The sequence below is a fragment of the Peromyscus leucopus genome, chromosome 3 (assembly GCF_004664715.2).
Source record: "Peromyscus leucopus breed LL Stock chromosome 3, UCI_PerLeu_2.1, whole genome shotgun sequence".
In the NCBI taxonomy this organism is placed as follows: Eukaryota; Metazoa; Chordata; class Mammalia; order Rodentia; family Cricetidae; genus Peromyscus; species Peromyscus leucopus.
Genome location: NC_051065.1, coordinates 133,005,785 through 133,020,797, shown reverse-complemented (window position 1 = coordinate 133,020,797; position 15,013 = coordinate 133,005,785). Strand labels below are relative to the sequence as shown.

The window sequence follows — 15,013 nt, the reverse complement described above, 5'->3', positions numbered from 1 at the left end:
ATTCTTATTAGGAAATGTTTGTTTCGGGCTTTGCTGTAGAAAGGGTAAGCCAGTCAATTAAAAAATGATTATATAACATAGAGATTCATAAAACAAGAGGAAGCATGGCATTGTGCACCTGTGATTCTACTATCTAAAGATTGGGCAGTCACAAACTCACAGCCTGCTGGGCTACATAGTGTAACCCTATTTCAAACAAAAACAAAAAAAGACCTCTAATTACTGTGAAATGTATAAGAGAGGGGAAAATCACGCCGAAGGGAAGTGGAGTCGTGTGGAGAGATGTAAAGGATGAAATGAAAGAGAACAGGACTGTGCTCATGTTGCCTGAGTTGCCTCTTTTATATCTGTCCTTTTTCGTGTGTGTGTGTGTGCGCGCGCGCTTCTTTTTTTCCAGACTTGCGTTGTTCAGAGTGCAGGATGCTTGCTATCTGCTTCCAGATTCCTTCTTAGAATGATTAGCTTGTTTTCTCTTCCTAGTCACCGTCTTTGCTCAGCAGCCAGTGTCACTACTCAAGTCCCCACATAGGTTCCCGGGCTCTGTGCAGGCCCTGGCCTCACTCCTGGCAGTTTGCTTCTCCTTTCTCTCCATACCCTAGCAGTCATCTAGGCATTTCAGAACTTTACCCTCTAAAAACTCAAGGAGCTTCCCTCATCACAAAGTTTTCTGCATTTCCTCTAGACTTTCAATCTGTTGTGTGACTCTTTTTTTTTTTTTAAAGATTTATTTATTATGTATACAATGTTCTGTTTGTATGTATGTCTGCACTCCAGAAGAGGGCACCATATCTCATTGTAGATGGTTGTGGGCCACCATGTGGTTGCTGGGAATTGAACTCAGGACCTCTGGAAGGGCAGTCAGTGTTCCTAACCGCTGAGCCATCTCTCCAGCCCTGTTGTGTGACTCTTGGTACCTGCTTTTATCCTTTGTTCTTTCTCTTCCTCGGCTTTTTTTTTTTTAAAGATAGAATGTTCTGTAGCTATCCATAAACCTAAAGCTCCAAAGCTCTTTGGCAGTAAGGATGTTGAAGAAAATGTTTTGTTGGTAGTTTTCTTTGAAATTAACAGTTTTCCCTGGGAAAGTGCTGAAATTAAATGTGGGTTCCATACACTTTTCTCTGTTTGAGGGTTAAACCCAGAGCCTTGCAGAAGCTAGCAAGCACTCTATCCAAGTTATATCTTTAGTCCTTGATTTTTAAAAAGTATTTCAGATTATGTATATGTATATATGTCTGTGTTGATATGTGCATTTGAATGTGGATGCCCACAGAGACCTGTACGAGGAGTTAGAGGCAGTTTGGGAGCCTCGGGATATGGGTGCTGGGAACCAAGGTTGGTTCCTTTGCAAGTACACTGAGCCAGCTCTCCATCCTCAGTTCTCGATTTATTTATTTTGAGGCAGCATTTCCTTACTTGCCTCTTACTGGCCTTGAACTTGCTGTATAGCCAAGACTGGCTCAATCTCACAATCTTCCTGCCTCTGACTTCTTCGTGCTGGGATTGTAGGGTAGTATTTCAATTTTTGTGACAAAAAGGGCTGTGATGAAGTAAAAAGCACTGATTAGCATATGTGCCCATTTAATGATGGCATTAGCTTTGCTCCACCAGAGGCTCGATGCCTTCATCTTTGTGCGTGTTCAGTGTACAGACACTTCCTACAAATACTTCCTGTTTCTGCTTATCTGCCCAGAGGGAAATGGGAAGTGAGTATGAAGAGTTTTGTGGTTGGGTTTTGTTGGACTGTGTGCCAGGTTTCTTCATGGGGATTGAAATGAGATAAATCTCCATCACCCCTAAGTTCATGGCTGTTGCTACAGCTTAGCCAGCAAACCAAGGCAAATGATTTATGTTCTGATATAAATATGTATGTGTAAACTCATGGTTTCCTGCCATTTTTGTAAAACTTGTTCTTTAAGCAATTTTGCTTAGAGTGATGGCACACACCTTTAATCTCAGCACTGAGTGGGCAGAACTCTGAGTTCCATGTCATCAAGGACACACACACACCCAAAAAAAAGAAAAAGAAAAAATTTAAAAATCCTGTTTTCTTAGCAATATTTGGGTCATACCTGCTGTTGTGCAACATCATCTATAATGTTATTATATAATCTGTAGGTTAGAAAAAAAATCAACTTTAATTTGAGGATAGCAAACATTGACACAAATATATAGCAGCTTTTCAGCTCACTGCTCTTCACACAAGAGCATTAAACACTTCTTCAGAGAATAAACACTTGTATAGAGAAAGCTAAAGAAACAGCTGAGCCCATGTGGGTAGGGTTGGGAATAAAGAGGAAGCAGCAGTGATGCACAGCAGCAGCAGCACCTAGTCACGGTCGTGCTGCTGCTGGATAGGCAGGAAGACGGACAGCTGCGGGGTTCAGTGGATTCGAGTTTGCTTTGTCAGCGCTCGTATTTATGTGTGGGGTCACATATTAGATGTCTTTAAATTGCACTTTATGCCAGCATCTCGGTCTATTGTATTGACGGTTGAGTATTGATACCTGGGGCCGGAGATGGCCCAGCCCGTAAGCATTGCTGTGCTTGCAGGAGACCCAGTTCAGCACACAGATGCCTGTCATTTCAGCTCCAGGGAAGTCTAAGCCTCTTTCCTCCACTCACCCGCACAGACCCACACACAGAGACACATATTCAAAAAGAAAATAAATCTTTAAAAATATTGAAGTGTAAGGGTGTGTTCTAATAAAAATATAGAAGTAGTTCTTGTCACATCAAGTTAAATGAGGCACCAAAACCTCAGAGTTCAAGTCTGGCCAGTTAACATTTGGCAGCTGTGTGTAGTGATTACAGTGGATGATCTTGGAGTGTGCAGCTCTCTGAGTTTGTTTGGAAGTAGGTCATGGCGTGCTGAGATACCAAGTCATTTAAGTAAGATACCGAGCATGCTCATAGGAGAGACCCGTTCCGGAAGACTGCGGTGTGCTTCAGCTTCTGGTGGGAAGGGCAGGAGGGAGCACGGTGGCATCACTCTGCAGAAAGCAGAAGCCCGGGACGAGAGCAGAAGAAGAGCAGAGCCCAGCTTCGTTAGCAAGAGACTGCCTGGTGAGCGAGTGCTTTACTCTGTCTGTCCCTGTGGGCTGTGCCTTACTTAGGGCTGCAGCTTGTTCTGTGCTGAGCTGACACTGGGTGGCTAGTGACTTAGCTACTACGGTCTAGAGGAACTCTCATCCTTTCTGGACATCGCCAGTGCCTTTCTGAGGTGCCAAGCTCACCCACAGCCATGGCAGTGCCTCCCCGTGCCTGCTGTGCCTTCCACGTGTGTGACTGCTCCTGGCAGTGCTGGCAGAACTGTGTGCTGAGACCAGGATTTTTCCGCTCAGGCAGCTTAGCATTCGTGAATTTCACTGTTCTTGCTTTATAGTCAAGTCACGACTTTTGCTACAGTTCTATACTGTATTTGCTAAAGTAATAGGTAAGGCCTGTTAGCATGAGATCAGTTATTTAATGAAAGGAAGGGTATTTACAGTCATGTACATATTAACTAGGTGGTTCAGACATAAAAGTTTGACTTGCAATACAGCTCGTCATTTAAAATTATTTGAAGTAAAATGAAAACGGCAACACGTTGTAAAGTGTACTGCAATCCCATATCCTTGTTTGGAATCAGTTCTGTTTTTAGCTTTGCATTAACTATGGAAGTATTTGGAAGAACACTTTGCTGTTTTTAGTTCTTTAAACTCACTATGGTGCTTGCTAGGAAGATAAACTTAAGTAGTTTCTAATATTTTTAATCCAAAGTGTTTGTTTTAGAACTTGAAAGAGGGATGTGTCATTATGCTTTTACGGACTTTACTCTTGAGATAGCAGGTAATGTTTATGATCTTTTACTAGTGTTTTTTTAATGAGCACTGGCTTCACCGTCTGGAATAGATACAATTGATGACCAAGTCTTTGGCGTATTCTAAAGATTAAAATTCCATCTTTGAGCTTGGGGTGTGTGCTGTAGCTTTGGGAGATTTTGAGAGAAAGCATAAATTACCATATGTCTTACCTTAGGGAAAATCGTGTTGTACATACGAATGCCGGGTCGGGAATTTGAGGCTTAGAAGGTACTTTGAAGAGCTCTAGAGAGAACATGTGGGGAGAATACTGAATGTTCAGTGCCATCACGTGCCAGGCAGTTACATGATGCTTTCCTAAAATACCTCTGTTTTGTGAACTGCCCCCACTGTGCCATTTTCCAGGATTGGCACATGGGAAGGAGGTGGGTGTACATTTAAGCTTGAAAATTCATAACGAGGAGGTTAGCAGTTAGACATGGGAATGGGTGAGGTGCTCAAGAAATCTGTCCTGTTTCTCAACACTGGCTCCACCTCATGACCTTGAGCATCACAACTATCATTTGTCTGCACTTTATTTTTAGTGGAAGTCATTGCTGTGTAAATAGCAAGTTCTTTAAGGTGTCTAAAGTGTTTATTGCCTGGACTGTGCCTGGATGCAGGACCATAACCCATGGCTGCTATGAGACGCTAACCAGTTCTGCTTTTATGTGTTTTGCTAACTTCTTTTCTCTGAGTATTTCAGATGAACAAAATGTGTAAACCTCAGTTGATTTCAAAGTTAATTTATATATTTAATCCTATAGAGCATTTAATTTAATCATAATAGAGCATTGTATTATTTAGCGTTATTGTAGATTATAGAGCATTCTGGCTCTTCAATGGAAGGGAGACTTGGTTTTTTTTTTTTTTTTAGCACTCAGAAACAGTGGGAAAGATGCAAGAAGAGGAATATGGAGAGAAGGTTGCTGATGACAATGACTGCCTGGTTCTGAAGGGTAGCATAGATGGGTTGTTCATCGTCAAGCCGGTGTGTTCATCTCCCGACTCAGGGAGACTCACTCAGCCTCTGTGAGACTCACCAGTGCTGGCGACTCCTGAGTGTTCAAGCCTGTGTGATGATGGGCCCTGTAGTCAATTTGAAAAAAGCAAGCTATCAAGGCTTTTTATACAGAACGTGGCCTTTTCCATCCTGCTCAGGAACTTATTTTCCCCTAGAATAATTTTCTTTATACGCCATTAAACATTTGGCAAGTATTCTGATAATGCAAACAGGAGCTCTTCTCATTGTGGAAGTATGAGGCTGCCTGACAGAGGAAGAGTTTCGAGATGAAATGTGCATGTTGAGCCTTAGCTAATAGGGCCAGAGTAACATGCTAAAACTGCTTTCTTAAAAGGTGTGCACTGTCCTGACCAGGGTTTGTGCAAAAATCACATATTTTTTTGGAAGCCAGTTAGAAGCCTAGACAACAAATACTATGTCAGGATCATGCCGTGAAATGGTGACCAAGTAGAGATTTTTACAGTTCTTACACATTTCTGTTTCTCTTGGTCCTCTTAGTCTTATGTAGTGAGCACACCTGGAAACCAGTGCTCTGAAGGCAGAGGCTCTCCAGGCCAACTTGAGCAATAGATAGTCAGATCTGGCTTTTGAGGAGAAAAAGATCAGTTCTCATATTACTCCTGTGAAAAACAAATTTTCAGAAGACATCATTTGTAGTAAGAAAGTAAGTAGCCTTTATGATCTGGTAGACCTGGCCCTGATCCATTTCCTGCCATTTGTAACTTCACGTGCATGTCTTCAATTCACTGGTCTCTCCCCGCCTCCTCCCCAACTGTGAACAGAAATGTCAATAATCTTTTAATATGTGAGAATCAAATTTTATATTTTAAACTGGTGTTAGCAGCAAGAGAGTTGATTAAATAAATGTTACCTTAATTTCCTTTCCAAACAATTACATAATTAAAAATATTAGCTATCTTATTTAAGAAGCCAATCTCACAAAAGCATACTAATTTATTTAAAATTTTTATTTGTGTATTTTGTGTGTACGAGTGCTCTATCTGCATGTATGCCTACATGCCAGAAGAGGGCATCAGATCCCATTAGAGATGATGGTGAATCACCATGTGGTTGCTGGGAATTGAACTCAGGACCTCTGGAGTCAGTGTTCTTAATTGCTAAGCCATTTCTCCAGTTCTCAAACATACTGACTTATAAGCAATAGTCTTAGGGTGTTTTATTCTATTAGATTTACTTATGTGTATGAGTATTTTGCTCAAATGTATGTTTGTGTACTACATACATGTCTTGTGCTTGAGAATTAGAAAAGGGTGTGGAATCTCCTGGAACAGGAATTATGTATGAATGTTGTGGACATTGGGTGCTGGGAATCAAACCCAGGTCCTCTGCAGGAACAGATGTTCTTAACCACTGAACCATCTCTCCATCTCCTACTTAGGATATTTTAATAACAGTTGATCCAAAAAATGAACAAAACATTGTGAACAGGATAATGTTGAAAAGAGTCTCCATTTTTAAAGCCAGCTTTATTTTGAAATTATTATTATTATTATTATTATTATTATTTGGCTCTTGAGACAGGATCTCATGTAGTCAAGGATGTCCTTGCACTCTTGATCCTTCTACATCTACTTTCTAAGTGCTAAAATTATCGCCAGACCTGGTTCTGTGTTAACTTTCTAGAGTAATTTCTAAACACCTCTGTGCTCTAGCTGTGATCTGAACAATAGAAACATTTAAAAAGGTTTTTGACTGAATTTCACTCATATTTAGCCAGGTGTTCTGATGCACAGCTGTGATCCCATCACTTGGGAGGCAGGAGGACCATCCTTAGTTATATGACAGCTTCAAGACCAGCTTGGGCTATATAAGACCCTGACTTTAAAAACAAACAAAAAATGCACATGAGTTCAGATACCACAGACGACAGTCGTATCAGATGCCCTGGAGCTGGAGTTGTAGGTGGTTATAAACTGCCTAGTGTGGGTGCTGGGAACTGAACTCACATCTTCTGGAAGAGCAGAACATGTGCTTGGCTATTGTGCCATCTCTCCAGCCCTCAACTTCTTTTTTTTAATTAATTAATTAATTAATTTATTTATTTATTTATTGGTTTTTTGAGACAGGGTTTCTCTGTGTAGCTTTGCGCCTTTCCTGGAACTCACTTGGTGTAGCCCAGGCTGGCCTCGAACTCACAGAGATCTGCCTGCCTCTGCCTCCCAAGTGCTGGGATTAAAGGCGTGCGCCACCACCGCCTGGCAGTTTTTTTTATTTTTAAACCCAGATGTTTTTGTACTACTATAAAAACCATGTTAACTAAAATAATATTTAGGCAAGTATGAATTCCTCAACTAGTGGAACTGAACAGGCTGATGTGTGGTTGGTATTCACTAAATGTAGATTTGTTTGGTTTCATTTTGTTTGGGGCAAGCTTTAGAAGCCAGTTCTCGGCATATGTTGGAAAAACATTCTACCACTGATGTATATTGAATTAGATTTTTTTGCTTTATGTTTTTTGTCCAGAGCAACAAATAACTTCATTTAAAAAACTTACAGTTTCTTGGGAGAGGTTGTTTCTCTTTTTTGTGAAGATTGCTGTCTTTTTAAAACAATTAAGAATCAAACTGAAATGATTGGATACTCAATGTGTTCCAATATATGAGCGAATGAGGACCATTCTCATTCAAACCACCACATGGGTTCATCACAAATGTGCGACTACTTAACCTAACTCTAGGTAAGCCAGTAACAACAGCTGGCCCCTTACCACACCGAAAATGCACGTGCAGCCTAACCTCAGTCTGGAGTGGCCTCAGGTTTTGATGGTGTTCTTTAGTGTGTCAGCTTGTCTGTAATATAGCTCTTTCGTGCTTTTCATCTGGACGCTTTCTGCATTATAGCTGTTTCATCATTTCTTTTTCTTGAGGTCATTTTGATATTCTGCACATTTATAGATCTTTACTTTTCCCATATGAATCCTTCAGTAAACCAAATTCTGTGGTCGAATGTGGTTGGAGTGTGTTCTCCATTCATGTGCTAGGTAGAGGCTTGATCCACAGTGGAAGGCTGTTGAGGGTGAAGCTTTTAAAGGTTTGATCTAGTGAATGAAGGATGAGACCATCTCTGGGGTTGGTGGAGTTTTCATTGGACTCTGGCACAAGAATGGGTTGCTATAAAAAGAATAGCCTGGCCCCTGAATTCCTCACTTTCTGTTTTGTCACGTGATCTCTGCAAGTGCTCCTACCACGTAGTCTCATCCTCGGGAGGTTCTCATCAGTGGCCTAAGAGATGGGGTCCTTTAGACTTTGAGCTTCTAAAACACTAAACCAGATTAATCTCTTTCCTTATGTAGTATCAGCCTTTGGTGTGTTGTTACAGAAATAGAAAACAGAATATTCCCTGCTCATGTGAGTCTGTGTCTGCATAATCCCTCTTCACATTCTCAGTTGGGTGTGAGCCGTTTCCTTAGGAGTCCTCCCCCTGAGAAACAACGGGTGAGGAGCAGGGCTAGCCAGGTGGGCCGGTGGTAAGCTGCTTGATGCACAAGCCTGGCCCCAAGTGTGATTCTTGCAGTCCACAGAAAGGTGGAAGGAGAGGAACGACTCCAGAAAGTTGTCCTCTCACCTCCACAGTGCTCATCGCCACACTCGAGCACTGTAACAATCGTAATAAAGTTAGAGACAAAAAGTAAGGGCTAACAGAAAAATGGAAGCCCCAGTGAGGACAGTAACCTTCTCTGGCTTTGTTTTGGTTTTTGAGATGATCTTGTTACCCAGGCTGCACAGTTGAAGGTCACCTCAAGCTCCAGAGCTGCTTGCCTCCAGTAATTCTGGGTTTATAAGGCATTCAGAACCCCCTTTTCTTGCCAGATGTGAATCTCATTCTCCTGCCTCTCTTCTGCTCTTAGAATCAAAAAGGCTCTCTCCAGTTTTGGAGTGTCTGGAGTGACTCTTCCACTGGACTAGCTGTCTGCGTGCTTCCTTACACATCTGCCACCAATTTTCATTGGAGTCTAGCCTTTAAAATGATGTAAACTGGGGCCTGGACAAATGCCTGCTCTTGCAGAGGGACCCAGATCTGATTCCCAGCACCCACATGGTGATTAGCAACCATCTGTAACTCCAGAAACCTCCAAGGATACCAGGTGTGCACATGGTACACAGATAGCCATGCAGGCAAAATACCCATACCTGTAAGATATTAAATAATTTTTTATAAAAGTATTTGAATTGCAGTATATTCCATAATCCTCAGTAGTTCTTCAGCTATATGTGTGCATACCTCCCTTCTCTCCAACTTTGAGTGCTTAACCTTTTCTCTTTCTCATGATTTTTGATTTCTTTCTTGATATCCTGAATTCTGCGAGGGAGGTTGAAAAACAACCTTTATTCCATGTTTACTAGAATCTTAAGCCTTTGGCTTGTCAGTAAAGTATCTGTTGACTACTCTGCTGTTCCCACTCGCCCCAGTGTGGTGATAGTTTATTTGTGCTGAAATGTGGTGATATTTTATTTGTATGTTAATAAATAAAGTTTGCCTGGAGATCAGAGGAAATAGCAAGCCATTAACACAAAAGTCAGGCAGAGGTAGCACATGCCCTTAATCCGTTTACTTGGCAGGCAGGGTCTCTGTGTATTCAAGGACACACTAGGGAACAGAGCCAAGCATGGTGACACACTCCTTTAATCCCAGTACCAACCATAGAGACCTGGAGGTCTGTACCGACAGGCAGTGACAAGGAAGTGAGGTAGCTGAGCTAAGAGCCAGTGAGAGGGCAGAAAAGCAAGGCAATAAAGGTGCAGGTTAGACAGGAAGTATTTTGGAAGCTTCAGAGCTGGTGTGGTAAGGTGGTTGGTGACTCTCACTATTTCCCTGATCTCTAAGGCTTTCACCCCTATATTTGACTCCATGTTCTTTATTTAATAAGACTGTTTAGAAATTTGTCTACACTCCGGGGACTTTTTGTTTGTTTGTTTTTTGAGAAATTGATCGTTTGGTTTAGTTGTAGCTTAGCTTGTGTTCTAACATTCCTGTTAAATTTGAAATCTAACTTAAATAGCAGTTTTCCTTGCTTTCAGCCTGTTGACTGTATATGCTCTCCAGTCCACATTTACTCTGAGGAGGCATACATAAAATATTAATAGATTCATGGCCAAGGCCTTCTGTCCTTAACTGCTTAGATGCACAGGTGGGTTGGTTGCCATAACCCAGTATCTAAGCACTGAAGGTTAGTCTTATTTGATCAGTATTACTCTCCCTGAGAATAGAGGTAGAACAGGTTTCTTAAGTTTGGTTTCTTGATGGCTTTTTAGCCATGTTTAACCAAAAGACATTGGATGTGCAATGTAGCAAACCTATAATAAAGCAGATACATGTCCTAGCAAAATCTTTTTAAAAATATTCTGAGACATCTGATATCTTGCAAATATAAATTGAAACTCCTTTGGGGACTGGGTAGATGTTTCAGTGGGTAAGGATGCTTGCTATGCAAGCATGCGGCCCTGACTTCAAATGCCCAGCATGCACCTAGAAAACTAGCCATGGTTGCATGCGCCTGTAATCCCAGCAACTTCCTGACCACCCAGCCTATCTAAAAGGGACAAGCTTCAGTTCAGTGAGAAACCCTGTCTTAAGGCAACATGATGGCGAGCTTTATGTGGTGCCTGCACAGGCACTGCCCACAGATGCATATACCACATACACAAATAAAAGAAGTAAATAGATTATCTCCACAAAGCTATAAAGTCACAGACTTGAACACTGGGTCTATGGGCTGAATATCAGGAGAATTCCCCTCAGTCGTCATTTGGCACAAAGGAGTTTCCATGGAAGAAGTTCAAGGTTGGTTCAAGAAGTTTGGTGGTAACTATCTACTTGAGTGTCTGTTAAATAGCTGTGTTCTATTTAGCACAAATCATTGAGCCTTTTTTCCTTGCTTTCATGAACTATGATATTTTTCCTTCGTCTATTAAAAAGCAGATACATGTTAAATGAAACTATTAATTTTCTTTGATGCTGTACCTTTTCCTTGAGAAAAATCTCTGAAATGTATAGGTCAGAGAGAAAGTATGATTTGTCTACTAAAGACAATTTTATAAATTTATTAGAAACTTTTGTTTTTAGGGCAAGTTGCTTTTGGGGAAGAAGGAGGAGAGAGAGAGAGAGAGAGAGAGAGAGAGAGAGAGAGAGAGAGAGAGAGAGAGCGAGCGCGAGAGCGAGAGCGAGCGAGCAGGTAATATCTGGTTAGCCATGCCTCCAGGAAATAGATAAGCGAACCTTAGAAAATAGGGCCAAAGCCTTCCCCTGGAAACAAATGTAAACCTCATGGCAAAGAGCAGGAGTGTTGGCAAAGTCAGCGCCACTCCTTTCTGTTGTGACCCGCACATCTCTCATTTGTGGTGCTTTTTCTCGACTTCACTAAGAGCTAAGAATTAAAACTGTGGATAGTTATTTAAGTGTCCAAGATCAGTGGTGCATAGTTGTGGGTGAGTTCCCAACTGGAGACTTGAAGGCAACCCTTGTGTTCCTTCAGTTGTACTAACTACAATTGCAGCTAAGATCTGGGTTCTTGAGCAGACAACATGGAGTTGAGGGAAGTGATTGAGCAGGAGGTTTGAGGAGAGTGACAGAACTTTCAGACTAGCTGCTGAAGAGAGAGTGGATGCAGAGGGAAGGGCCACTGCCAGGTGCTGTGTGGAGCCCACCAAAGCCCACCCAAGGTAGACACTGTTGATCACACCAGCCTGCTTGTGGAGGTGCTGCCTTCCATTTGACACAGCCACGTTTCTTTGCTGTTTTTTCCTCTGGAATTTATTTGCTTACTGGAGTCTGTTTCTTTTGTGGTTTCTGGCCTCTCCTGTCACTTTGCACTTGTTAAAAGATTTTTTTTTTACTGTGAAATACAGAGTGTCATGATATACAGAGCTATAACTGTATATAGACACTTAGTCACGTTAGGTGTTCAGTGTTCTCTACCATGAAGTGTAGCAAGAAGATAAGGCCTTTGGCACACACATTGGCAGCCAAGATTTTGCTCAATGTGAATGGTGTGAGTTGTGTAATAGCCCTTTGGGTAATAGTACTTCTACCCTCATCACCACCAGAAACTTCAAGTTGCATTTTTTAAAACTTTAAAACATTTCTATATTTGAAACCATGTGTTTATGGCCTCCTAAGAGTATATCATTAAGTAAGCTATACAAATGGCCCACTTCTACTTCTTGAGTTCCTTTTAAATTTTAGTAGTTGTGGGCCGGTGAGATAGCTCAGCAAGTAAAGGCACTTGCCCCAAAGCCTGTGTGGGAGGCCAGCTCCCACCTTCTACAGGGTTACTATGAGGAGGAGAGAGGAATAAGAAAGATAGAAAGACAGCAGAGAGGAGACAGAAACACAGGATAGCTTCAGGATGACCTGGATCAAAATCCACTGGCCCCTTCACTCTTCAAAAGGGCTTTTTATAACAATGACAAGGGGTGAGACAAAAGACCTCCCCCTTGCTAGATCAAAGCACACCGCACAGCCAAGTGCAGACCCTTCCACACACCTGGTAACCATGCACGTGGTCACCCTTATGCAACCCTGCTGGGTAAAGCAAGCTCAGATCTCAACTAGGAAACCTCTGTGGGCTCCCACAAGCCTGGTGACCTGAGTTCAATCTCTCAAACCCACACAGAGGTAAAGGAGAAAACCAACTCCAGAGTTGTCATAGCATACATGTGCACGCGCACACACGCTGATTTTTTTTTAAAAAATTTAATCATTACAAGTAAGTCTCAAGGCTAGACAAGGCTACATAGTGAAGTCCTCTCTCAAAAACAATAATTAGCCAGGCAGTGGTGGTGCACACCTTTAATCCCAGCACTCGGGTGGCAGAGGCAGGGTGGATCTCTGAATTCCAGGCTATCCTAGTCTACAGAGTGAGTTCCAGGACAGCCAGGACTGTTACACAGAGCAACCCTGTCTCAAAATAATAATAATAATAATATAAGAAGAAGAAGAAAAAGAAGAAGTTAGCTAATTAATTAAAATAAGGAAATTTATTTTAATTTATTTTCAACAGGTTTTTAAAATATTTGTCATTAAAACTAGTGAATAGGTAATCAATAATTTCTGACATGTATAATATAACATGAGTTTTGGCTTCCTGGCTAAATTGAGTCTTCAAAGGTCAGATGATAATTTAACAATAATTTTTCAACTTACAAATAAAATGTATCAGAAGAGTTAGTATTATGCTAACTCTTAGGCACAGATTACATATGTATTTATAGAGTATACAGGGTTTTATATGTACTGTATGAAGAGCCGAGTATGAGCCAGGCACACACAATGCTTGATATTGTTGCTGCTGTCATCAGCCCTATTGTGGAAAAGGGTGGGAATTTAAATCAGAACATAGGTATTTTAGGGGTATGATTAGAAATATGTGCATGGGGGACTGGAGAGATGGCTTAGCAGTTAAGAACACAGAGGACCTGAGTTCAATTCCCAGTATCCACATGGCAACTCACAACTGTATGTAGCTTGTAGTCTTAAGAGAACTGATGCTCTCTTCTGGTGTGCAGATGTGCGTGCAGACAAAACACCCATATACGTAAAATTCATAACAAACATATAGTGCTTAAGGAAATTTAGAAAGTCAGTCCAGAGACCCTTGGTCAGTGCTACAGAGCATTTAGCAGAGTCCAAGAGTGTAAAGATTTCCAGGTGTCAAAAGTTGTGTAGATACCAAAAGAATAAGAATCCCTAGACCACTGGTTTGTCGATCATGAGACTATTGATTGACCTTTAAGAACTCAATTTCAGTAGGATGGTTGAGGTGGGCTCTAGAAGAGTTTGCCTGGAGAAAGATGGAGGAACACGTTATCTGTTACTATAACGAACTATCCCAAAACGAATGTTTCTGCGCCTTAGGAGCTTGCTCTAGGACCAGCAAGATTAGCCTGAGCTCAGGCTTTAGGACCATGTGGCAGAAGGAAAAAGCCTGGTTCTGCAAGTTGTCTCTGAGCACCACCACCACCCTGTCCCAGGTACACCTTGGTAGGTGTGCCCACACAGACACACACAGTCAATAAATGAGTGAAGGAATGGCTTGCTTCAGTTTGGCTAGGGGATAGCCAATCTGATGTATGGATGCTGTCTGAAGGCCCATCACCCCACATGGGAAGAGTAGTCATCGGGGGATCACCAGTTGGTGCCAGTTTTTCAGTAAACCAAAATGGAAGTCAGTCTGCCAAGACTTTTTGTAAGATTTGAGACTTGAAAAGCAACTGGGCTTTCTGGGGCCTGGGGTGTGAGCCAGAGAGGGACAGGCTTGGGGTCGTAATACTGTACTGCAGCAGACACTGTGCCCCACAGAAAGGGACAGGCTGCCAGGAGGTGTTGTTGGAAATGGTTTAATCACATGACATAGTGGACTATACATTTGCCTAAATTATATTTGCCTAAACCCCAGCTCTTACAACCTGTGCAATTCAAAAAGTATGAGATAGCAGCATTTTTTATTTGATATATTTTTGTGGATGTCCATGTAAAGAATGCTATGTCTGTGGGTGTCAGCCAAGGCCAGAGGAGAGTGTGGGATCCTTTGGAACTGAGAGCAGCCTGGTGTAGGTGACAGGATCTAAACTCTAGTACAGCACACACTTTGAACCACTGAGTCAGCTCTCTAGCCATAACACAAGTGGCTTTTTAAAAATACCATCTATTTAGTGTAGCTGGAGAGTTTTCTCTCCAGGTCCCGCCAAGTCCTGGCAGTCCGACTTATAAAATAAACACACAGACACTTATATTATTTAAACTGTTTGACCTAATGGCTCAGGCTTCTTGTTAACTGTTCTTATATCTTAAATTAATCCATTTCTATAAATCTATACCTTGCCATGTGGCTCATGGCTTACCGGTGTCTTCACATGCTGCTTGTCCTGGCGGCGGCTGGCAGTGTCTCCCTCCTCCTTCCTGTTCTTTCAATTCTCCTCTCTGTTAGCCCCGCCTATACTTCCTGCCTGGCCACTGGCCAGTCAGTGTTTTATTTATTGACCAATCAGAGCAACGCATTTGACATATAGCCCGTCCCCCAGCACTTTAGTTAGTAAGAACAGTAACAGGGCGTGCTAACACCTCATAGGTATGTTCTTTCTCATTTAGGAAATGATCTTCAATTCCATCAGACCCAACAGGGGCAAGAAAT

General features: G+C 41.9%; 1 protein-coding gene across 44 annotated transcripts in view; it reads left to right on the top strand.

The window, feature by feature from the left end:
- The window catches only part of Plekha5 (pleckstrin homology domain containing A5), a 185,638-nt gene that overhangs the window by 68,226 nt on the left and 102,399 nt on the right, over positions 1-15,013 (top strand). The window contains exon 1 of one of the 44 annotated variants that reach the window (XM_037204032.1): positions 2,689-3,063. The exons of the other annotated variants lie outside the window; for them this stretch is intronic. The gene's annotated coding sequence lies outside the window, so the exon portion shown is untranslated. Of the gene's footprint in view, positions 1-2,688; positions 3,064-15,013 lie in introns of those variants that run through there. 44 annotated transcript variants of the gene reach the window in all.